The 27,274-nt window shown below is 35.8% G+C and overlaps 1 protein-coding gene and 2 long non-coding RNA genes across 3 annotated transcripts in view; 2 read left to right on the plus strand and 1 right to left on the minus strand.

Moving 5' to 3' along the window:
- LOC311084795 (CD48 antigen-like) overlaps positions 1-27,274 on the minus strand; it is a 76,208-nt gene that overhangs the window by 27,156 nt on the left and 21,778 nt on the right. The window lies entirely within an intron of this gene.
- On the plus strand, positions 8,852-13,184 carry LOC311084641. Its single transcript, XR_014606560.1, has 5 exons — positions 8,852-9,237; positions 9,506-9,537; positions 9,694-9,938; positions 10,335-10,497; positions 12,699-13,184. It is a non-coding gene; the product is annotated as an uncharacterized lncRNA (long non-coding RNA).
- LOC311084816 lies at positions 21,346-22,703 on the plus strand. Its single transcript, XR_014606611.1, has 2 exons — positions 21,346-21,552; positions 21,786-22,703. It is a non-coding gene; the product is annotated as an uncharacterized lncRNA (long non-coding RNA).

Below are 27,274 nucleotides of genomic sequence, written 5' to 3' on the forward strand. Positions count from 1 at the left end.
AGGAAATTAACTTGAAAAATCTTTGTGTGTTTATGTGATAAATATTATTAAAAACATATGATTCACTCATAACAGCTGGAATTTATGTCTCCAAAATATTTGTGCATGTAATAATCGTGGACTGATAACATTGGATCATCAGGTTATAAATTATTTCACTTTCACCAACAGTTATAGTGATTGTTACTATACAGTAAAACTGGTCATGGTATTTATTATTTTGGTCACTGGGAGCCTATTGATATGAGGTGTAGCCTATGGAGATGTTAAAGCCTCTTGCACTTCAAGAGAGAATCTGTTAGGATAATGAAAGAGACAGACAAAAGACATACACGAGTGCACCTGGGCAATATGAAAAGAGACCCACAATATATAGGCTACATGATTTTATGTTATTGTAGATGTTAGCCAACAAGCTTGCTAGTTAGTCTTAGCCTCTTATAGATCAAGGCTGCAGATACATTAACAGTAGACTCAAGGCTAGCAAACAGTAACATTACTCTATTCGAGCGCTATATCGACTAACATGGTCTTACTTCCTTTGAATTTGCAATATATTTGTGTTGTTTTAATTCCACTTCCCTATAATGACATCGTCAGCTATTCACTGTTAGATCAGTTCGATTATTCTACACGAGCTAGATTCACTGGAAACATACTGAGGACATATGCTGGTTACAGCCGTGTAAATGCAACAAGAAGAGCAAAAACATGTTGCACACTACTTTGAAACCGCAGTGCGCAAGCTTAGAATAAACTGATTGTGTGTCATGATCTACCATGATGCAATGTTTAGTGTTCAACTATTAAGTTTATTTTTCATTGATATACTTTGTTTTCGTAAACATAGGCCTATTTTAATCTAAAGTTGTAAAAGAATGTTAATTGGCATAAATAATTTTGCTCAGTAGGCTAAGTGGAGAGGCGCACATTGGTCACAAGAGGGCGCACTTGCTATAAAAAAACCCTCTCGTTCGGCTGCATTATAATAAAGCTGTCATATTGCCTATTTTTCACTTCCATCTCATATTGTTTTTCCATAAACATGTCCCGTTCAGAGGCTCCGTAATAACATTAAAAAAAAAAGAAAAAAAAAAAAGGAAAAAAAAGAAAACAGTGATAAAATATCTTCTAAATTTTTGTAGCTTCCTACTGGGTTGAACAACTTTCTTCAGGTCAGATGTGGCCAAAACTGTGAAATGGGTCGGGTCCGATGAGTGGGTCCGATAAATGCATGTCAAACCATATTTCATATTATTGTGGGAAAATCAAATCATAAATTTTAAATAAAAACATAAAATTGTTATTCGAGCCGTAATCGTGCAGTACACAGAACATGAGAATGACAGATATTGCACTGATTTAATAAAACTGAAAAATATTTTTTCATCTGGAGCCTTCAAAAAAAAAAAAAAAAAGATAATACACATTTATTCTTATTAACTGTAAGCCGTGTTCGCCCCCGTCACTGAGAGGAAAGAGGAAGGACTGAATCTCATCTTGTGCTTCATTCAGTTTGTTTCAGAGGAATCTTAATAATGTGTCCCACTGCGTCACCAGACCAAAATCCCACTGCACTACTGGCTTTCATTCACACTTGCTTTTAAACAGTCGGTCAAATCAAGCAAGAGGTCACGTTTAACTGAGCGTCTGAATGCCTTGTGAAATGGAATAAAAGCAGGCCTTGCTTGAGCGTCCATGATTGAAGATACAGTACCGATACAGTACAGTACAGATGTTATAATGAATCATCGCTGACTTCTCTGATCTCTCTAATCTTCACGTGAGAGGGAAAAATGTGTTCAGCATTTCTTATCACAGACTCGTCTGTTTCTTCTGAGTTCAGTGCAAAAATATCCAAAGTGTGTGAGTAATGAGTAAAATCATTGAAAATTGTTTCTGCTGCCGTTTTCCAGATTTGTTCTTGGTTGCATATGCTTGAGCACACCTGGTAAAGTGGTCAATGACAACCAGTAGGCCTATGTATTGTTACAGTCCTGACTAGCTTCTGTTTACTCATTTGTGTTTTCCTGTTGCCTAGGGGCATTTGTCTTGTTTTTGTGTGTTCTCTCTTTGTGTGTCTGCAGGGTAGAGTCAAGCTGTGGTTGATGTGGGTGAAGAAAAAAGTTCCTTCTTTCCCAGTGTTGTTGATAGAGGCTTTTCCAACACCAGGAGCTTTCATGAGTATTCATTTTGTTGTTTAGTCTTTTGTGTGTTTTTTTCTTTCTTTCTTTTTCTGTTTGTTGTGTTCTAGTGTTCTTTTATGTTTATCTGTGTCTTATCACTATATTTAATTACACACCATGAGACTATATGACTCTGAGCTCTGTGCATCTTTTTTTTTAACTGAACCCTCATACAAGACATGGCATGGCACAGGCATGATATATCAAAATATGATCATCAGTCCAACACATAAGTCAACTTAATCAAACACAGAGTGTGTCAAACCAAATCCACCACACTGTTTCCATGTTGCTTGCTTAATTTATGCATTACCTTAATAAAATCTACTTTTTGGTTAATTTAATTTGCGTGTGGCCTCCCCGTTTTTTATACTACCCTGAGTCAGGTGGTTTGTAAAAGTACTCAAAGTCATCTTTATTCCTCTCCAAGTGAAGATAGAAACGAGTTCAAGGGGTGAAGTAGTTGTAATGCTTCTCATTGGAGCCCTATCATGGGATACATGCTTTTATCTTTGGGTGACAGGACCATCAGACCATCAACAACCTCTCTCTCATTTACAGGGACCTGCAACTTTTTTTATTTGTATGAATTCTTAATTTTATGTAGTGTGTGTGGACTCGTAGTGATATTTATGGAAGCTATAGTTATCAAGTCCAATTCTGGGGGATGGGGTGTCAGCTCACAAGTCTTCTATTTTCTTGCAATCATGAGTTTATTTCAAGCAATTCTGAATTTATAACTTGCAACTACACATACACTGTAAACCCAGATTTTGATTCAACTCAAAGAGATTGAGTTCATATTACTTAAATGTGTCTAATTTATTGACATTACTTGTTAATTCTGATTAAGCTGAACTTTTTCTTGTCCTTTCTTATTGTAATTGAGTTTTTAAGTCCAATCAGTAGTTTCTACTCAAACAAACTGAGTTTGTATTACTTAAACATGTGTCATTTCTTTACATTAATTATGAATTCTGAGTAAACTGTACTTTTTAATGGCCTATCTTATTGTAATTATGTGTTTGAGCTCAAACAACTTAATATCACCAAGTTTTGCCTGTCCAACAGTATGTTCAGAGGGTCAAAAACAAAATACGAAATCGCGAATTATTTTCCAGATGGAGTCACGGGTAAGTTCGTGATTTCTGGACGTTATTGTTGTGTCCACTGTAACCATTTGTAAATTTACTGCTAATTTCCTACAGAATTGTAGTGCATTTCCATAATACAGCTAGTATTAGGCTGTATCTTTTACAGAACAGCTGTAAATATACAGCACATTTCTGTTTTCAACCCGATAAATTCGTAATACAGTATCATACTGAAAAGGTGTTTTTGCCGCTAAAGTCGAAGCTCTGCAGGAACGACAGTCAGGGGAAGACGCACAGGAAACAGCGTGGGGTGATTTTTGTTTGATGGATGGCGGCAAACGCAGCGAAATCGATTATGTCAAAATATAAGAAAAATTATAATGGAAATGGACCAGAGACACTAGTTAGTGTTGATGATACGGATGTGGAAGATGATCAAATGGAGTTAGGAAAGATAGGAGAAGAGAGGAATATGGATATAAGGGAAGGTGTAGGTACAAAGAAAAGAAAGAAAAAACATCAGATAGAGGTAAGAAGTTCAGGTGAAAGTGGAAATGAACAGGAGGTGAGGAATGTAAATTTGGATGAGTTGAAGGTAATATTGAAATTTAAAGAGGATGGTGGAATACAAAAGGTAAGTCCAATTGCATTAACAAAAGAGTTGAGGAAGGTAGTAGGAGAAATTAAGGTTGCAAAAGTGTTAAGCAATGGAGATTTGATGGTGGTTTGTAATAGTGAAGAGCAAAAAAAGAAAATGTTGAAAGTTAGAGTAATGTGTAAGCAGGAAGTGGTGAGTAGTAAGATTGTAGGACAGAGACAGTGGGTAAGTGGAGTAATATCTGGAGTGCCATTAGGAGTATCTATGGAAGAACTTAAAAGTAACATCAGCGGTGGGGAAATAGTTGGTGCTAGGCGACTGTTTATGAACAGAGAAGGGAATAGAGTTGAGAGTCTTTCGGTGGAGCTTAGGTTTGATGGAGTTATTTTGCCGGATAAGGTCAAGCTTGGATTTATCAGTTACTCAGTAAGGCCTTTTGTGCCTCCTCCATTAAGATGTTATAATTGTCAAAAATACGGGCATGTGGCTATGGTGTGTAAGGCTAAGAAACGATGTGCAAGATGTGGGGGGGAGCATGATTATGGCAAATGTGAAGGAGCAGGACCAAAATGCTGTAACTGTGGAGGGGATCATAGTGTTGCGTATGGAGGATGTGAGGTGAGAAAGAGAGTAATTGAGGTACAGAATGAGAGAGCTAAGAGGAATATAACATATGCAGAAGCTGTTAAAGTGGTTGATACAAGGAGTAAAGAGAAAGAAAGAGAGAGGGATGTGCAAAAAGAGAGGAGAAGTGAGAAAACATCAGAGGTGGAAGATAGGATTACAGAAGAGACAATGATTGTAAGTAAAGTTAATTTCTTGTTGTTCATAGCTGAAGTAATTAATTGTACTGCACAAACTGAAAAGAAGACAGCTAAGATTCAAATTATAGTCAAGGCAGCAGAGAGATTCTTGGGAGTAAAGGACATAACATGGGTAATGGTTAGGGATGGGCTGATTAATGAGACACAGTCAAGCCAGGAAGCATGGTTTGGATAGGAGGATGATTTTAATTTTACAGTGGAATGCAAGAAGTCTTGTGGCTAATGGATTGGAGTTTAAAAGTGTTATTAATGAGATGGAAGTTAAACCGGATTTGATATGTATACAAGAGTCATGGCTTAAACCTAGATTTGATTTTGTTATTATAGGATATGTGAGTGAGAGGAGAGATCGAGAGGAGGGTAATGGTGGAGGGTGTATTACTCTGATTAAGGAAGGTATGCAATATAGATCATTAGGTAAAGGTGTAGCACAAGAGTATGTTGTAGTGGAGGTATGGGTGAATGGACAAAAGTATGTAATAATAAACTTTTATAATCCTTGTAAGAAATTAGTGTTGAGTGAGTTAGAACAAATAGAGGGTCTTAATGAAGAGAGGGTGATTTGGTGTGGGGATTTTAATGCACAGAGTATGTTATGGGGAGGTTTAGTGACAGATTGTAATGGAATGGTGATGGAAGATTTGATAGATCGGAGGAATTTGGTATGTCTGAATGATGGGGGTAGTACAAGAGTAGATGTGGCTACAGGTAAAGAGTCTGTGCTAGATCTAACAGTGGTGTCTGATTCAGTTGCAGGGAGTGCTGAGTGGGAAATATTGCGACAAGATACTATTGGAAGTGATCATTATCCAATAATGATATATGTTAGTGTAAATGTGAGAGTAAGTAAGGTGAGTCAAGGAAATATTGGTAGATGGAGGTTTGATAAAGCGAATTGGGAAGAATTCATGAATCTGAGTGAAGAGGGATTAAAGAATATTATAATTGAATCAGATAGATCTGTAGAAATGATAAGTGATGATATTGTTTATGCCATTCAAGGAGCAGCTAATAAATATATACCAAAAGGGAAAGGAGGTAGGAAGAATAAGATAGTTCCGTGGTGGAATGAAGAGTGTGCAAGTGCAATAAGAAGGAAAAGGAAAGCATTTAGGATAGTTAAGAAAACTCATAATTTTCAAGATTTAATAGAGTATAAAAGAGCACAAGCTGAGGTAAGGAAGATTGTAAGGAAAACTAAGAAAGAGTATTGGATGGCTTATTGTGATGAAATAGGGAAGAATACACCAGTAGAGGAGGTATGGGGCATGATTAAGAAAATGAGAGGGATTCAAAAGAGTAATGGATATCCAGTTTTAAGTATGGAGGGAGAAATAGCTGTGGAGGATGAAGATAAAGTGGAAATGTTTTTAAAGGCATTTATTAAAGTAAATAGCTCTGAGAATTTGACTGAACAGAGTAAGGAAATGAGAGAGTGTGTGATGAAGGAATATTCTGAAATAAAGAAGAAAAAAGAGGCTGAAGATAATTTGTTAGATGTATCATTTTCTATGAGTGAGTTAAAGAATGCAGTAAGAAGAATGAAACAATCTACTACAGGAGTGGATGGAATTAGTTATTGTATGATGAAGCATTTTAGTGAAATTTCTATGGAAGTGATTTTAACATTTTATAATAGAATATGGATGGAAGGTATAATTCCCCAAAGTTGGAAGGAAGCATTAATTATACCTATTAAAAAGCCTGGGAAAGATCCAAGTAATCCTATAAATTATCGTCCAATAGCTTTAACTTCTCATTTATGTAAGGTAATGGAGAGAATGGTTACTGATAGATTGACTTATCATTTGGAAAAAATGAATTGGTTTTCTTCTTATCAAAGTGGGTTTAGGTGTGGCAGAGGGACTATGGATCCAATAGTATTTTTAGAAGATGAAATAAGAAAGGCATTTATAAATAAGGAAAGTGTTATTGCTGTTTTCTTTGATATAGAAAAGGCATATGATATGTTGTGGAAAGAGGGGTTACTAATAAAGTTACAGAAGATGGGTATAAAAGGAAGAGTGTATAATTGGATTAAAGAGTTTTTAATTGGAAGAAGTATTAGAGTAAAGGTGGGTGGAGCAATATCTTCAAGTGGAATAGTTGATAATGGTACACCTCAGGGCAGTGTAATAAGTCCACTTTTATTTATTATTATGATTAATGATGTTTTTTTAAGGATTGATAGAAGTATGGGGAAATCATTGTTTGCTGATGATGGGGCTATCTGGTTTAGAGGAAAGAATATAAAGTATAACATAAAGAAAATGCAATGTGCTCTAAATGAAGTAGAAAAGTGGTCAGGGGAAAATGGTTTTAAGTTTTCAGTGGAAAAGACAAAAATAATAGTTTTTACTAAAATGAGGAGGAATATGGATGTTAAGTTAAAATTATACAAAAAAGAATTAGAGCGTGTAAGTACAGTAAGATTTCTAGGAGTTTGGTTTGATACTAGATTAACTTGGAAAGAGCATATTGAGAAAATGGTGGGAAGATGTAAGCGAGTTGTGAATGTAATGAGATGTATTTCAGGTCAGGAATGGGGAGCAGATAGATTGGCTTTAAAAACTATATATATATCTATGATAAGATCTATAATGGATTATGGTTGTATTGTATATGGTTCTGCAAATAAATCTCATTTAGTTAAAATAGAAAGAATTCAATCTCAAGCACTAAGAATTTGCTGCGGAGCATTTCCAACTTCTCCAGTTTCGGCTCTTCAGGTAGAGATGGGTGAAATGCCCTTGCAGATAAGAAGACAGCAATTAATGGCATCTTATTGGGCAAATTTGAGAGGACAGAGAGAGGATCATCCAACAAGGAAGGTAATGAGTCCTAGCTGGGAACATGAGAAGAGAGAGGGTAATAGTTTTGGATGGAGTGTGGGGAAATTAGTTTGAGATATGAGATTGGAGGAGGTTGGATATGCTCCAATAATTCCTTTATCTCCAGTACCATTATGGGTTATGCCCCAACCAGAAGTAGATTTAAGTTTATTAGAAAAAAGACAAAAGGAAGGTTCATATGAAACAGAAGTATATAATGTAAGGGAGTATATTGGGTCAAGATATGGGGAATATATGCACATTTTTACAGATGCATCAAAAGATCCAAAAACTGATCATGTGGGTTCTGCATTCATTATTCCAAAGGTTAAAGTGTATGAGAATAAAAGGATATCAGATTGTTTATCGGTGTATACTGGAGAGATGTTTGCAATAATTATGGCAATAAGGTGGATTAGGGAAGTTAAAATATCCAAGGCAGTAGTATGTTCAGATTGTAGTTCAGCTCTAATAAGTTTGAAGGAGATGAAGTCAGAAACAAGACAGGATATGGTAATAGAGATAATTCAAGAATTATATTCAATCAAACAAGCTAGTTTAGAAGTACAGTTTTTGTGGGTTCCAGCACATATTGGGCTGAGAGGTAATGAGGAGGCTGATGCATTAGCAAAAAAGGCAATAGAACGAGATATAGTAGATATACCGATTTTATTTAGTAGGTCAGAAATTAAGTCAATTATTAAAAAAAATATTCTGAAAATATGGCAGCAATATTGGGATAATGAAATAAAAGGTAGACATATGCATCAAATAGAGCCAATAGTGGGTAAAGGAAGAGTATCAGGTAGGTGTAGGTATGAGGAGAATATGATTACAAGATTAAGATTGGGACATACAAGATTGAATAGTACATTGCATTTAATAGGTAAGAGTCCAACAGGTTTATGTGAGGAATGTGAAGTTGATGAAACAGTTGAACATGTAGTAATGCACTGTAGGAGATATAATGTTGAAAGGAAAGAGTTGAAGGAGGAATTAAATGATATAGGAGTTAAGTTCACTATTCAAAATGTATTAAAGTCAGATAGGAGTATAATTAATCTAATGGTAGAATATTTGGGAAACACTGGGTTAAATATGCGCATTTAAATAAGGGTGTTTTTTTTCTTTTTTTTTTTTTTTTTTTTTCTTCTACCTGTCATGGGGGCTGAGAGTAGACGGAGGAGCTGAACACGCAGCGCCGGATGAAACTCTATGAAGCCTCTGTGCGGGTAAATAGAGGTTATAGTTTAGGAAGTGTCAATGGTCCATTTCCTAGATAGATGGCGGTAATGCACATATCTGTCTGCGATCCGCCGTAAAAAAGCAAGAAGAAGAAGAAGAAGAAGATTGATTTCTTTCGCGCTCAATTCAGTTCAAATGTGACGCGAGCAGACACTACTACAGGCAAACTTGATTTGTCAGCGAGATTCATTCAACTGAACAGAATAATCATTCATGTTAGCCTATCAAGATAAACAGTGTCTGCGAATCTGTGAGCAATTTTTAAGATTTTGTGAGCTTCGGTTCGTGTTTCAAACAGTAGCTAACAGTTAGTTGCCTGAGGCGCAGCAGAAAATGGACGACATTAACGTTACATGAAGATGGATGGAAGAATCATCTGAATAATCTAACCTGTGCCTGTAACGATAAGTGGGATTTAGAGTTTGAGAAGATGGGAAAATTGTTCAACTGAGTGATACGGTAAGCCAGTATATATATTTTTGCGTTCGCATTTCTACATTGTTTCCACGTATTTGGTTTGATTTTGCGAACGCGGTTTGTACCGCGGCCTCGCAAGCATTCACTCTGTTGTTTACCAAGTAACTGTAACAGTTAACGTTAACTTCGACATTTCACATAGCCTAATAGGCAACATTTACCCTATTTTTTACAGTCTATGCATTTACCATGTTATTTGCATGACACGCTTTTGATATATATATATATACATATATTTTTTTCGTTTCAGGCTTTGCAATCTGATGACAATCCAGTGCTAATGTAAGTGCTTTTAAGTAGTGTTACAGTTATAGTCTATCTATGTGGTAAAAAAATAAAGAAATAATGCTGTCAGTTATGTGATCGTGCTTTTGAATCGTTGTCAGAATTTTGCTAGCACAAGAAAATCCATGTTCCTAATGTTGTTTTTAAATGTAGTATTCCTGATTGCCACGCCATGGTCCTACAACTACTCCCACCATTCAAAGAGAAGTTAGACGGTGTTATCCTTAAAGCAGATAAGTAGAGATTATTCAACAAATATCATTAATCTGTAATATGTTTTATGTTTTGGTTTTGTTGATCATGGCTGTGCTGTCCTTTTTAAAAATTGTTTCAGGAATTTGCAAAGCTGATATCCAGCAATCTACACTTGCCAGAGAGTCCACACTTTATAATGCTTGGTATGTAAACATTGGGTAGTTTTAATCTAAAATGAAAAGCCATCATTTACTCACCCCACTGCAAAATATGTTTTTCTTAATTAGTGTTTTTTTCTTGTTTCCAGTCCAGATATCTAAAATTCTTACATGAAGAAGCATTTAATAGACAAGTAAAAATTGTCTTGTTTTCTGAAAGAATAAGTCAAAATTAAGTGAGTTTATGCTTAAAACAAGCAAAATAATATGCCAGTGCTTTTAACGTTCTAACCCTAATCAATTTTAATGTTTAGGTGAAAAATTTAATTCATAAAAATATGAATAGACAACTATATCGAACCACAGTGAAACTCACACTAGTTATTTTAATTATTAATATTATTTATTAATTAATTTTTATTTTTATTTTTTAAATTACAGGTCAATCTCTATGCGACCAGTGCTGGATATTACGTTTGTAAGGTCAAGGTGTGTGTGGAAAGGATCACAGCATCTTCATCACTGGCCTGGCAGCGCTGTTTGCCTCCTCCTATAACTTCAGCTTGCAGTACAGGAAGAGGCAGCACCTTGAGTTTGTTCAGAGGTTAGTCATTGACATATTTGCCATTCATATAAATATTGGACTGAATTGTGACTTGTCTTGACAGTATTTATTAAGCTGACTACTGGTATAAACAATATGGCCATGGTTTCCATACTGGGCTTAGCTTAAGCCAGGTCTAGGCCTTAATAAAATAAGGATATTTAAGCAGCTTTTATAAAAATGTCTAATAAAAAAAAAACATTACTGGTGTGCATCTTGAGACAAAACAGTGGCAGTCACATTTTTTAAGATATGTCAGTGCAAGTTGTTTTCAGTTAAATGATTAGTGAAAATTCTGTCATTAATTACTAACCAATTCTTCCAAACCTGTAAGACCTTCGTTCATCTTCAGAACACAAATTAAGATATTTTTGATGAAATCTGAGAGGTTTCTGAACCACCCATAGACAGCAACGTCTTTGCAACTTTCAAGGCCCAGAAAGGTAGTCAAAACATCGTTTAAATAATCTATGTAACTACAGTGGTGCAACCTTAATATTATGAAGCGATGAGAATATCTTTTGTGCACAAAAACAAAATAACGTCATTATTCAAAAATCTCTACTCTTTCACGTCATTCTCCTACGCTGTTGACGTAGTGTAAACAGTGTCAAGTCACCTTCATTTATATAGTGCTTTAACAATATAGATTGTTTCAAAGCAGCTTTACAGTGATAATAGGAAAGTACAGTAACATAGATTGTTTAGGCTTTACAGCAGCTCTAGAATAAATTTATTAGACTATTTTTGACCGTCAAAATGCCGGCGGACAGCATCAGTGAGTTGTTCAAAATCTTTCTTTTTAGTAAACTGTGTAAACAAACAATGTTCTCAATGCTGGAGTTCATGTGTAGAGCCCCTGGTGACACTTCCAGTAAAGTTTCATGTTGTGTCGAGCCTTCTTAGTGTTTTAAAAATAGCTATTTTTGATGCTATAATAGTCGTGCCCCAAGCACTCACATTCAAAAGGCAATTTGACCGAAAACGAAAATACGGTCAAACTTAAAATTGGCGTTTCCATCCTAATTATGCTTTTAAACGAAAGTTTGCCTCGGGTAGATTAACAAAAAGAGGTTGCATTTTGGCAAGAGTTATACTTTAACGCGTTCCGGCCCACTAATCTGCACAAAACGGATGTGTCTGGTGGCTCGAGAATGTAAACCCTGTTTTAGATTTCTAGGTGCAAGCCTTGAAAAAAAGCCAGTGCAGCGCTTCTGGGTTCTACGTCAGAACGTAGGCTTATTATTGGCCAACTCTGGTCGTGTGTGATGACCCAAGAGCTAGCCAATAGTGAGCCTACATTCTGATATAGAACCCATAAGCGCTGCACTGGCTTGCACTACGTCAACAGTGTAGGAGAATGACATGGAAAAGAAGAGATTATTCAACAATGTCGTTATTTTGGGGTTATTTTGCACACAAAAAGTATTCTCGTCACTTCATAATATTAAGGTTGAACCACTGTAGTTATATGTACTATTTACTGATGTTTTTACCACCTTTCTGGGCTTTGACAGTTGCAATGACATTGATGTCAATGGAGGGACAGAAACCTCCCAGATTTCATCAAAAATATCTTAATTTGTGTCCCGAAGATGAACGAAAGTCTTGAGGGTGAGTAATAATGACATAATTTTCATTTTTGGGTGCAAACATGCATTTTAGTCTGGTAAATATCATGTTTAACATTATCATGTAGTCATGTATGCAATTCACATTGCAAGGCTTGCAATTAAAGTTAAATTATTTCTGTCACAAAGGTTTGGGCTGGATTTTGGCAATGTGTGCTCTATATAAACTGAGAGTCTATGGCTGCCTTTCCACTGATACTCTGATGGGACCTGATGAGGGGATGATATTGTTAATGAGCTGGGTGATGAGTAGACAAAAGTTGTAGAATAAAACTTTAAATCTGGCAACCCCACTTTCAAAAGTTTAGTTAGTAGTATTTATTATGACAGTGCACATGTAAACAGACACATTGAGTTGATGTATTTTAACCCGGGCAGAAAAAATATCAGTTATTGATCACAACATCCAACATTGCTTTTTTTTTTCATGTTGTTCAGTTTTATCCAAACAAACTAGTCGTTAAAACCGATATCTGGTTTTTATTTACACATCTTTTGTGCTGTCTATCTCTGTCAAAATATATAAACTCAGTCCATAATATTTCATTGTTTTTTTTTCTTTCTTTTCAGCCTTTTAGACGCTTTCTTCACATCAATCCTGAACGTGGATCAAAAACAAAGAAAGGACAAGTAACTTCAAAGAAAGCTGGCCAAGTTGTGCAAAACAAGAACACCACAGAAAGCCTACAGGTTTCCTCACTTCTGCGAAAACTTGCAGACTTTGAATGGGATTTCCTTTGCACTTTTATGGACTTCAGAACAGAAACAGCAATTCACTGCCATTATAAAGCTTGGAAGAGCCAGGGCATTTTTAATATAGCTCCAATTGTATTCGTCTGAAAGAAGAATGTCGTATAGACCTAGGATGACTTGAGGGTGAGTAAATCATGGGCTAATTAACATTTTTGGATGAACTATCCCTTTAATTAAGCGCTAAGTGTTACCTGTTTAAAGTGTTAAAATTGCATTTTATGTTTAAAAAAAATTCAGCCAACATGTTCACAGAAGGCAATTTTCTGATCTTTGCTTTTAACCAAAATAAATGTTTTAAAACCCAGAAAATGTTGTTTTCTTTTTCCTAGTATGGCTACTCTTATGAAACCTTAACATATAATATTTTAATTATGTAATTATAAAAGCAGCATTCCCTGTAAAATACAATTTATTGCTGTATACAAGTTTAATATTGTAAAAGTATGTGGTATATACTGTATTTGGTAATTCCAGTGGAGTACTATAAATGCTTTTTACTGTGCTAGTGCTGTAAAAATACAGTATGTGGCTGGCAATGGCAAAATATTTTACATGGCTCTATTTATTGAAAGATATTTTGAGTTTCAGGAGCTAAAAGTTAAGTTGGGTACGTTAGAATATACAATTTAGTTGAATTGGTAATGGAGTAATGCTTACTTAACAAGCTGAGTTAAATAAATGGGTGGAGGATGATTGTTTAAACTAAGTATCTTCAGTTACTTTAACTCGGTTATAAGTACATTCAACTTAAATGTTCTATTCCATTCCATTATGGGCTTAAGTACATTGAACGTAGTCCATTTCACTTATTCAACTAATGCTTCATTACTTAAAAATTTTAAGGCAACGAGTTACCTTGGTTTTTTTAAGTAAATTCTACTTATCCGGGTTTACAGTGTATTTAACTCGCAATTGCAAGAACAAAAGTCAGAATTGTGAGATAAATAGTCACAATTACCTTTTTATTATTTTTTTTTTATTATTATTATTATTATTATATATTTTTTTTATTCTGCTGCGGTAACAAGCTTCCATGGACTTTTCTCTAGCCATTAATACAGAAGCTTATTGCAGACAGTTATAATGCTTATTAGTTACAACATCTACCAGCAGGTGGGACAAAGTTTTATTTTTATTTTTATCTGGACTCATGACATGTATTTTATTTTATATTAGCCTACTCATGTTACATGATATTTAGCATTGTCTTTACCTTGTTTAATTTTTCAAATAACCAAATTAATAAATTATCCTTTAAACTCAACATGGTCTGCAAATTCTTTAAAATAATAATATACTGCCACCAAAGTATATAAAGATTACAAACGGAGGACTGCGAAAAGCCTTTTTGCATTTGCACTTAAAGGGGTCATATAATGGTACATGCACTTTTACAAGTTGATTGTATTGAAATGTGTGTTGGCAGTGCCTGTACACAACCATCATATAATGATAAAAATCCATCCAATGTTTTTTTTTTTTTAATCTCCTTATATGTTTTCCCCTCTCTCAAATCGAGCCGTCTGACCGTGTGACGTCACAAGATCGGACGCCCCTCCCACGATTGTTGATTGACAGCAGCGTTTCAACACAGACCCGCCCTGAGCGAGCTGTCATCATAGTCCGCATTGTTGATACGCTGGAGCAGAATGGCGTCTAAGCGATTGTGGTGTTCTGTTCTTGGGTGTAATAACGAACACAGCAGTCATTTTGACGTACCTAAATCCGAACCGATGAAGACGCAGTGGCTGAGTTTTGTTTTCGAAGGGAATATTCCCCACGATCAACGTCAATGCTTTCACGTTTGCGTGAATAATTTCTTACCAGACTGCTTAACAAACGAGGTCAGTATAAAGCTGGTTTTGCTAAGAAGCTGCTCCTGAAAAAAGGATCGGTACCAACTATTCGTGTTCCTGCTGCACCTCCAGAAGAAGTGTGTGTAACGTTTTATTGACCTTTATATTAATATTTATATTAATGTTTGCAAATCGCTTGCACGCTTCACGATGAATGCGGCTAAGGTTTACACTCAGCGTACATTACGGCATGTTTTCTATGTACGACGTTCTCAATATAATTCATAATCCCACGTTTATAATGAACAACGCATTATGGTGCCCTCAGAGACTCCCGCTGCCATTTTTTCTCCAAAATATACCCTCAACTGTTGTCAAGGCAACACTCCACCTGTGTTTTGTCAAACACCCACAGAACAGAGGGGCGGGGTGAGCAAAGCTCATTATCATTTAAAGACACATGCACTGAAACGGCGTGCTGAAAACAGAGCTGTTTTTGACCAGGTAAAATTAGTGTTTTCTTACAATACTAATGAGAATTTTTAATTAAAGTATATTACAAACTTTTCATTTAGACCCTAAAGAATCATATTAGCTTGTACAAAAATGGCATTTTGACCCCTTTAAGAAAACTGCTGGTCATTCGTGAGGCTATCAGGTTTCCTAACAACTGCCGCAGCATCCACACCCTTAAATCACATTTATGAATTAGAATCGGCATTCATTGTTTCAAGGGGAGAGTGGTGAAAATGAAGATTCTCTTTCATTTGATATGGGTGATCTCGATTTTACTCGACCACGGTAAGATTAAGGTTTGTTATAATCTATTTTCTGATGTTGCATCAATTTCTCTGACTGCATATTAGGTGCTGGAAGGATTGAGATTACATGACATGGTAACAACTTGACACTGTCAGAGAATTCACTGAGAAATCAGCAATGTCAGTTTCAGTGGCGTGAAACAATAGATAATAACAACAATGTATTATCCGTATCTTAATAAAGGTGAACTGAAGTATTTTAATGGAATAATCTGTAATATTTATTATGAGTCTATAAACATTTTCATTATATAAATGCGCAAATATAGGGAAAGGGGGCAAAATACCCCTTGTAGAATCTGCAAAATGTGAATTATTTTAACAAAATAAGATGGGATCATTAAAAATACGTTATTATTATTTGTTTAATAGCCTACTGTCCTGATTAAGATATGTTACATAAATGATGTATACCCTACATATAGTCCACTAAATAAGAAGAAAAAAAAGAAGCTGAATTTAAAATGACCCAGTTCAAAAGTTGACATAGCCTATTTATTTTTAATACTGTGTGTCGTTACCTGGATGATCCACAACTATTTTTTGTTTTGTGATGGTTGTTCTTGAGTCCCTTGTTTCAGTTAAACTGAACATTGTTCTTCAGAAAAATCCTCCAGGTCCTGCAAAGTCTTTTGTTTTCAATCATATTCAACATGTTTTCAACAATGTTTTGCATATTTGAACCCTTTCCAGCAGTGACTGTATGATTATGAGATCCATCTTTTCACACTGAGGGACTCAAACACAACTATTAAAAGCTTCAAACATTCACTGATACTCCAGAAGGAAACATGATGCATTAAGAACCAGGGGGTGTAAACCTTTGAACAGGATGAAGATGTCCACATTTTTCTTATTTTGTTTAAATATCTTTTTCTTTTATTTAGTCCTGCCCTTCGGAAGCATCAGAAGAGATACATGTCTCCCAGAAGACAAATTAAGTAGAAAATACCTCTTCACATCAAAATGTTTACACCCCCGGCTCTTTATGCATCATGTTTCCATCTGTTTTTTTTTTTGTGTGTGTCTTGTGAACGTCTTTTGTATAAAATATCTTATTCAGGACAGTATTAGATAAAAAAAATAACATGCATTTTGTATGATCCCTCTTATTTAGTTAAAATAGTTAACATTTAGCAGATTCTGCAAAGAGTGTGTAAACTTTTGAGCACGACTGTACAAGAAGATATTCTTCTGCTGTTTGTTTGCATATGTTACATTATGAATACAAACATATTTTTCTACTTAAAATATATGATCTGTAGAAAAACATTTTCACAGCACTATTGTAATTATTTTTTTGTTTGGATTATGTTTTTCTCAAGGTTCATCTGCTGTTGATACAGATGAAGTGTCAGTGTCAGTGATGGAGGGAGACTCAGTCACTCTAAACACTGCTGTTCAAACCAACCAACAAGAAGATATTAAATGGTATTTTAATGACACTCGTATAGCTCAAATCAGTGGAGATCTCAGTTATATCTGTACAGATGTTCAGTGTAATGAAGGCACTGAAAGATTCAGAGACAGACTGAAGCTGGATCATCAGACTGGATCTCTGACCATCACAAACACCAGAAACACAGACTCTGGAGAATATAAACTACTGATCATCATCATCAACAGCAGATTCAGCATCACTAGAGTGAAGAGATTCAATCTTACTGTCATTGGTGAGTGTTATAATTCAGTTTTTCAATGCATTTTCTTTTGAGGAAATAAAAAAATCAGTAAAGTATTTTTAAATCAACTCAATAAATTTTGAGTTGTGGAGTTGTTTAAAAATGAAGCTTTGGCGCAATAACATTTGACTAATGTTATTAACTTGATAACATGAAAAATGCATGATGTTTGTGTAGCCGCACTGGCATTAGTAGTACATTTAACATTAGCTCAAATGATCTATAGGGAATTTTAATAATTAATCATGAATATGATTAATATTTTGCATATTACAGTTACATTAATTTATCGAAACTGAAACTAGATCGATATGTATATATGAATAACCAATCACAACGAATTATAATTCCTCATTCATATATCAATAATCTTATTTCAAATCGAAGTTATGGGATAACTTCCAATGGAATTAATTTAGTTATCAAACAATCTGTTTGTCCAGCAAACATTAAACGTAAGATTAACTTATCGACTTCTCAAAGAAAATTATCCTTCTTACAAACGCAAGAAAGAGAATTTTTTTCTGGCCTTGAAAAAACCCCAACTCTCTGTGTTTATGAAATTAGGTTACTGAAATCGTAACAAGATAAAGCCGTAGCTTAAGATCGAAACATCTTCATTGACTTTGTTAAATGAGCATTGAGACAATCAGGAATATATGAAATTTAATAATTGAACTAATGAATACATAACTACGATTCACACAGAGTAAATATGTATGTATATACAGAACACGTAAACAAATACAAGACTAAACGAAAATGAGAGAGAGAGAGAAAGTGAAACTAACATGTGCGATCAAAGAAAGATCACAGTTAGGCAAAATCACAGACAGTAACCTTTTGAGAGAGACAACAAGAAGTCACATCAATCAAATCAAAAATCATTACTTGCGTATGGTTCTCTTTTTATTTGCTGAAGAAGAGCTCTTTTTAGAGCGGGGCGTGTTTCCTCGTTTCTTTGGGGCGAGCAGACTTGCGCGAAGTTTAAAGGTTCACCGAACGTGAAGTTGCCAGAAACATGATTCAGAGTTCATCTCCCTTTGTGGAGGGAGAGGCAAATATGGAAATACAACTTAGTAAAGAAAATAAAACGGAGATGAGGACTCCCTAATTGTAGATGTTAGAGAAAGCTTGCTAGTTAGTCTTAGCTTCTTATAGATCAAGGCTGCCAAGATACATTAACAGTAGACTCAAGGCTAGAAAAAAGTAACATTACTTTAGGTATTCGAGCGCTATATCGACTAACATGGTCTTACTTCCTTTGAATTTGCACTGCATTTGTGTTGTTTTAATTCCACTTCCCTATATTGACATCATCAGCTATTCACTGTTAGATCAGTTCGATTAGGATACACGAGCTAGATTCACTGGAAACATAGCATACTGAGGACATATGCTGGTTACAGCCGTGTAAATGCAACAAGAAGAGCAAAAACATGTTGCACACTACTTTGAAACCGCAGTGCGCAAGCTTAGAATAAACTGATCACCTGTCATGATCTATCATGATGCAATGTTTAGTGTTCAACTATTAAGTTAATTTTTCATTGATAGACTTTGTTTTCGTAAACATAGGCCTATTTTAATCTAAAGTGGTAAAAGAATGTTTATTGGCACAAATAATTTTGCTCAGTAGGCTAAGTGTAGAGGCGCACACTGGTCACAAGAGGGCGCACTTGCTATACAAAACCCTCTCGTTTGGCTGCATTATAATGAAGCTCTCATATAGCCTATTTCTCCCTCCCATCTCATATTTCTTTTCGTCAACATGTCCCGTTCAGAGGCTCCATAATAACATTAAAAAAGCAGTGATAAAATATCTTCTAAATTTTTTGTAGGTTCCCTCTGGGTTGAACAACTTTCTTCAGGTCAGATGTGGCCAAAACTGTGAAATGGACTGAAGTGGGTCCAATAAATGCATGTAAAACCATATTTCATATTATTGTGAATATATTTATATTAATCATAAATAATAAATAAAAATATAAAATTGTGTTATTCGAGCCGTAATCGTGCAGTACACAGAACATGAGAATGACAGATATTGCACTGATTTAATAAAACTGAAAAATATTTTTTTCATCTGTTAAACTTTAAAGGACCATCAAAAAAAAATAAAAAATACACATTTTATTCTTATTAACTGTAAGCCGTGTTTAACTCTTTCAAATAAGCATCAGCAGGTTCTTGAGCGTTTCGCTCCCGTCACTGAGAGGAAAGAGGAAGGACTGAATCTCATCTTGTGCTTCATTCAGTTTATCTCAGAGGAATCTTAATAATGTCCCACTGCGTCACCAGACCAAAATCCCACTGCACTACTGGCTTTCATTCACACTTGCTTTTAAACAGTCGGTCAAATCAAGCGAGAGGTCACGTTTAACTGACCGTCAGAATGCCTTGTGAAATGGAATAAAAGCAGGCCTTGCTTGAGCGTCCAGATTGAAGATACAGTACCGGCAGATGTTATAATGAATCATCTCTGACTTCTCTGATCTCTCTGATCTTCACGTGAGAGGGAGAAATGTGTTCCTATTTCTAAAGATGACTAAATTGAGCTGTGCTCCTATCAAACTTTTCAATCTGTAAATATAATAAATTTAGTGGGACATCCTTAATTTCAGTCTCAGAAACTTTGCCAGTGGCAAAAACTTGTGTGATTTAAGGAGATGGTCTCCATGATTCACCCCAACATTAGTGAAACTGGTACAAACATCACATCACATTAACAGATCCGATTTCCCTGATTGACACATTGGTGGGAATGATGTGAATCAGATATTAAAACAGGCAGGGTATTTTTCTCTCTTCTCATCTCTACTTTGGAAATTTGGTATCTATAAGTAAGCTGTCATACAAAGGTAGAGTTTGCTCCATATCATTACTGGTATAGATGCAAAAACTGTATGAGGTTTGACATGCTTATTTCTGCTACTATTATATTACTATTTCTGCATGCCATGGTCAGATTATTTTGCTTAGATCATTTCCATTAACATAGGATAAAAATGAATGTTTAACCAGTAAGGTAAAGTATCAATAACAAACAAGTATGCTCACTGCTCAGACTAAACTGTTTCTCAAATATTCCCCTTGGCTCCATTCCATTGCAGTCTGACGTAAATATAAAGTGAACTGAGGTAAGCAGGACATCCACATTGAAAATCATCTTTCAGAGTAGTTTTCAGTGTCCACACACTGAGATCAATAAATCATCGATAAATCAACATTTATTAACAGAATTGTTTTATGACTGAGAGTCACATTTCTGTGTATTTAGAGCGAGTGGTTCTTAAAATGTGGTAAATCACACCACCGTGGAAACTAATTGAAATGTGCTTTTTATTTGGCCATCTCATTTCTGATCTACAATTTTATTATAGCTTTGTGTGTCTAATCATTAGACCCTTAAGGCAATGCCCACACTCTTACATTTACTGTGAACAGTAAGAATAGATGATTCACATGTTAACACAATATAGAGACTAGCTTTCTCCCGTCCGGTTGCGACTGCGATCTCAGAAGTAAACTGCCAAGGGAACGACAAGGAAACGACACTCATTTTGTCTGTCTCTTTTATTGTTTCGCACTGTTTTCATAAGTAGCCTACACAGTGCTTCACTGCCTGTGTGTCCTTTGCTGCCAGCCCAGATATCCCCTAGGTCTGAGGCCGGTAACAGTGTGTTAGGATAGAACAATATTTGACCGAGATAAAACTATTTGAAAATCTGAGGGTGCAAAAAAATCGAACCATTGAGAAAATCACCTTTAAAGTTGTTCATTTATGTTTGCGATTGTGCTGCATTCACTCACAAAAATAAATGTTTTGTATATTTATGGTAGGAAATTTACAAAATATCTTCATGGGACATGATCTTTATCTAATATCCTAATGATTTTTGGCATAAAAAAAAATCTATCATTTTGACCCATACAATGTATTGTTAACTATTGCCACAAATATACCCGTGCGACATGCGACTGGTTTTGTGATCCATACTGTATGTTTAACTTGATCTGACAACCACCGATTTAGATTAAAACAATCAAATCAACAGTGTTACTCACAACAGGATATTTTAGATATTTCATTTCAGAAACTGGACTTTGAAACACTATTAATGTTTTCCTTGTTGAATATTTGCAAATAACAAATAAGGTTGATGAAATTCCCGTCAACTGAATAAGGTCATGTTTGCACTGTCCAGTGTTTAAAGGTCACTTCAGTAATAAATACTCCAGCGGTACTGATGGACAACAGTGGAGCAAGATTCATCAACACTTTCTAAGGTTTGTTCATCATCGTGCTGTTGATTACTGTAAAACCTTCAGGCAAAAGAAAACAACAAAATATTCATTTACCCAGAACAAGGTAAGCATTTTAGAACTTTACTCAGCAATAAGATATATATATATATAATATAGTAATATAATAATATAATATAATATATAATAGAGAAAAACAAAGGCACTGGACTATGCACAAAAAAGTGCACAGCTGTGTTAACATAAACTATGTGCAAGTAAAAACAAAGGAAGGGTCTCAACAGCATTTTGTTAATCACGTAATGTCAGTAAAGGTGTTTTGATGTGTGTATTGTTCAGCAGGTCATGGAGATTCATCAGTCTGCTGTGATTCTGCTGCTGGTCTTGTGTGTGTCGTTCTCCACTCATGGTCAACCAGCCGGTTATTACAATTTCCTCAATCAGCACGTGGGTCCTTTTGTGAACAGGGAAATGTGTACCAGTGAAATCCAAAGGAGACGCATCACTGCACCTGACGGTGGCTGCAAACCTGTCAACACCTTCATACAAGCAAATGATTATGAAATTTACCCAGTTTGTGGCGGAGGAACTCCACAGGGCGGAAACCTGTTTCGGAGCACCACAACTTTTAACGTGGTCACGTGTAGATTACAATCTGGGTCGATATACCCAAACTGTAAATATCGTACAGGGAAGTTGTCCACTCGTAATATAGTGTTGGCGTGTGTACGCAGCGGCTGGCCTGTACATTATCAAAATGAGTAAGTAAAGTACAGATGACCGGCTGAATAGAGCATCACAGAGATATAGTTGCTAATCATTTGTTCACTTCTCCTTTCCCATCTTTCTTTGTTTCTCAAGTGCAAAAAGAGAAAAAAGTGAGTCAATCATGAAACCAAAAATAAAATAGATGAATAAATACAAAATACAAATAGAAAGTGTAAACCTCTGTCTTTATGAGACTCTGATATGAATAAGAATATCTTCACTATCTCTCATCATTTACCTTAAAAGAGCATAATGCTAAAAATATATTTACATTTCTTTAAGTCGATGGTATATTCCTCACTTCTTCATGCATGTCTCTGTGTGTAATTGTGCTTTTCATGTGCAAGATTCAGCTAGTCTACTGAATTTTTAAGCACTTAACACTTTTTGAGCATTTATTAAAAAACATTTTTAATGTGAGAAGTGAAAGAGCAAAAACAGATGTCCACCTGTCTGTAATCCTCAATAAAACTTCTCTACGACCTTTAACCTCGTCTGCATGATTGCCTTGCATCTCAACATCACAATATTGTGCAGCATTGCTGTCGTAGTCGTCACGGCGCAATACTTTTGGGTCCAACGACAACTGTCTTTCACACGGTTCAGCCATTTTACTTGTTCGCCATTTCTTATTTTATTGCAGTCTAAACTCTTGTTTCACGCAAGTTTCATAAATATTTTCTGGGGTTTGTTCATTATCATATTGTTGATTACTGTAAAGCATTCAGACAAAATAAATTTGTTAGAACAAAATATTCATTTACCCAGAACAACAAGGTAAGACCTTTAGAACTTAATGACTCTAACACAAATACAGAAACACAAAGGAACTGGAGCGAAACCGTGCACAGCTGGGTGAACAACTGTCAACTATAATCGAGACCACGTCAAAGTGACTGACAGAGAACATCTCAGTTACTATAGTAACCTCTGTTCCCTGATGGAGGGAATGAGACGTGGTGTCCCTCCGGTCACAATGTTGAACTGTCTGCTGAAATACCCGGGACAAGCTCTCGCTGAATGAGTGGATGCACACCAGCTCCTTTTATACCCATAGCATGCAAATTCCACTCGCCAGTTCTCATTGGCCTTTTCTGAAGTCTAAGAGGTGTTTAGGGATCTGAAGTCTCAGAGGTGTTTAGGGATCTGAAGTCTCAGAGGTGTTTAGGGATCTGAAGAAGTCTCAGAGGTGTTTAGGGATCTGAAGTATCAGAGGAGTTTAGGGATCTGAAGTCTCAGAGGAGTTTAGGGATCAGAAGTCTCAGAGGTGTTTAGGGATCTGAAGTCTCAGAGGTGTTTAGGGATCTGAAGTCTCAGAGGTGTTTAGGGATCTGAAGTCTCAGAGGTGTTTAGGGATCTGAAGTCTCAGAGGTGTTTAGGGATCTGAAGTCTCAGAGGTGTTTAGGGATCTGAAGTCTCGGAGGTGTTTAGGGATCTGAAGAAGTCTCAGAGGTGTTTAGGGATCTGAAGTCTCGGAGGTGTTTAGGGATCTGAAGTCTCGGAGGTGTTTAGGGATCTGAAGTCTCAGTGGTGTTTAGGGATCTGAAGTCTCAGTGGTGTTTAGGGATCTGAAGAAGTCTCAGGTGTTTAGGGATCTGAAGAAGTCTCAGAGGTGTTTAGGGATCTGAAGTCTCAGAGGTGTTTAGGGATCTGAAGAAGTCTCAGAGGTGTTTAGGGATCTGAAGTCTCAGAGGTGTTTAGGGATCTGAAGTCTCAGAGGAGTTTAGGGATCTGAAGAAGTCTCAGAGGTGTTTAGGGATCTGAAGTCTCAGAGGTGTTTAGGGATCTGAAGAAGTCTCAGAGGTGTTTAGGGATCTGAAGTCTCAGAGGTGTTTAGGGATCTGAAGTCTCAGAGGTATTTAGGGATCTGAAGAAGTCTCAGAGGTGTTTAGGGATCTGAAGAAGTCTCAGAGGTGTTTAGGGATCTGAAGTCTCAGAGGTGTTTAGGGATCTGAAGTCTCAGAGGTGTTTAGGGATCTGGGCCCGTATCCCTAAAGAATTTTTGTGCAAAAAGTGGCTCCTAGCGGCCAAATTCTAAGAAAATTCTCAGAGTCATGACGTTTTCTTAGAATATCCCCTAAAAGTGACACGAGAATCCCAGTTAATATAAAAGCTATTCCTCAAGATTCCTAGCGCTTAAAAGGGCTCCTAAGGCGAGATCTGCTAAGAGCAGGGAAGAGGACTTTTAGTGGCTTAGGAGTTCCCCTAAGCAGCTGCACAAAATGGCCAACAGAGGAGGCAGGAGAGATGTTCTGCAAACACTGGATGACAGGGAATTATTGAGACGCTACAGATTGGATCGTGCAGGAATCATGTTTGTGGTGGATCTCCTTAGAGATGCAATTACTACTTCATTAAGGACAGCCCCTTGAGATAGGCCATCTTGTTTTCAATGGGGTCCATATGGGAGTGAAAGTACAAAATATGCCAGCTAGGATATTAATATGAGCAAATAAGACACGAATCATTATTTGAACAGGGTGTAATGAGCTTAAGTTTTCACATATTTTAGATTCTAATGTTAGGCTATAACCCCTACAGCTTACTATTCATTTTCCAGATATTTTCTTCAATGTGAAATATTATTTACAATTACAGTCTGTATAAGATTAGAGTGTATAATTATGTTTATTGATTTGAGGGTACATCTTTGCTCATATCACCAAAAGTTCATTTTCATCAAACTTGTAGGATCAACCAATTACGGCTTTTGAAATGATGACTCATACCTAGCAACGGGGTCAACCACACCTCCTCACTAAGATAGGATTTTCCATCCATTCCTTGCTCAGAGTTCACTGAAAATGTTCTGGAATCACTTCTAAGCTAAAACTCCTGGCAAGGAATTTTTAGGTTAAGTTAGGAGCTCTCTGAGAGGATTCTCAGAATCTTTAGGGATACGGGCCCTGAAGTCTCAGAGGTGTTTAGGGATCTGAAGTCTCAGAGGTGTTTAGGGATCTGAAGAAGTCTCAGAGGTGTTTAGGGATCTGTGACCCCTGTGTCAGTCATTGACATCACGTCTCATTCCCTCCATCACCGAACAGAGATTACAATAGTAACGAGACGCTCACCTAGTGTAAACAGAGACAATATATATATTTTATTTTTCTCTGTTGTAACTGAGTAACTATAACCATCTTTGTTTGATAATTGCAATTTTACATTTTCTTGATTTCTCCCAGTGCTGTGCTCTTCTTTGAGTAAGTCTACCTTTAACTTTAAACCTTTAATTAGCTCTTAACTCATATTCCTTTATCAGATAAATATCCATTAACCCTCACCCTTTTAAACCAGCAACATAAAGCATAACTGCAAACTTTATCAGGTTTGCTATGAGAGAGAAATTAAGTTTCATTTAACAAAGTTATGCGTGTCAGCCTGAGCAACTCACTTGACAGTCTCCTTCTCATATTATTCTCCTAAGACTGTAATCTCACAACTGTGTGTGTTTTCTGTGTGCTGGACTGAGAAACTGTTTGATATCATCTTGTTTGAGTATCTTATGTTAGCAATGCATTGTTGTCTTTATCAAACTATGTGAACTATGTCATCATACATTATGAAAGATGTGCAACTCTGAGCAACTCTCTCAGGCTGAATCATGCTAATCACATGGAGATATAGCCTATTAACAAAAATAAATCTTATTAGGCCTATATAATATATCATATTAAAAAAATGTATATATAAAATATAAAAAAGCCTAAAATATATTTTCAAAAAGGGCCTCATTAATGAATTTTGCATGATTGGGGGCTGCTACTATTTGCTTAAGCTTTTTGAACGTCTGATAAAGGCGCGATAGGCTGTCAATTTCATGTGGATAAAGGCATATTTTGTACATGACTACACATAAGGGCAAAAAAAGATGTCGTTTTAACGACTAAACATCTCGTTATTATGAGAAACGATGTCGTTAAAACGACATAAGATCTCGTTATTATGACATAATTGGGGGGAAAAATAATATGTTTGTGGCAGCAATGCGTCGCCGTAGAATCACGACATGGAGGCGTCGGCGAGTGAACTGGAGTTCGTCTCATAAATGAACCGAAACTCAGCATATAATTCACATTCATGGCGTATTTAGACACATTTAGACGCATTCATATCATTACTTTTACGAAGTGGACGAGCGGAGCGGAATATTCAGAAATGCGCTCTCCACTCACGAGCTCTGATCGGAACAAACCCGAACCTCACTGTCTGCTGAACTTGCCCAGAAACATCAAAATAAACATCCCGTTTCTTTATTTCCGTTTTGTCGCCGCCAATGCCGTCATATCTATGGCAAGCCGTTTTAACTTTTATTCATTTCCGGGATATGAATTGTTGATATCAACAATTACATTTTTGATATCAACAATTACATTTTTTGATATCAAAAATGTAATTCTTGATATCAACAATTTAATTTTTGATATCAACAATTGAATTCTTGATATCAACAATTTAATTGTTGATATCAAAAATGTAATTCTTGATATCAACAATTGAATTCTTGATATCTGTAATTATATTTTCACTAGTGAAATGTCACCATAGGCTATGGCAAGCCGTTTTAACTTTTATTCATTTCCAGGATATGAATCCTTGATATCAACAATTAAATTTTCACTAGTTAAAATTATAATTCTTGATATCAGGAATAATGTTTCTACTAGTAACAATGGCAATTTTTGATATCAGGAATTACATTTCAACTAGTAAAAATGTTCATTCTTGATATCAACAATTTAATTTTAATTAGTAAAAACTATAATTCTTGATATTAACAATTGAATTTCAACTAGTAAAAACTATAATTCTTGATATTAACAATTTATATCCTGGGAATGGCAATAGGCAAGCCGTTTTGACTTTTAATCATTCGCAGGATATGAATTCTTGATATCAACAACTAAATTTTCACTAGTTAAAATGATTGTTATTGATATCAGGAATTAGATTTCTACTAGTAACAATGGCTATTTTTGATATCAGGAATTACATTTCCACTAGTAACAATGCTAATTCTTGATATCAGAATTTACATTTTCACTAGTTAAAATGATAATTCT

The sequence above is a fragment of the Abramis brama genome (genome assembly GCF_963993115.1).
Source record: "Abramis brama genome assembly, chromosome: 6".
NCBI lineage: Eukaryota > Metazoa > Chordata > Actinopteri > Cypriniformes > Leuciscidae > Abramis > Abramis brama.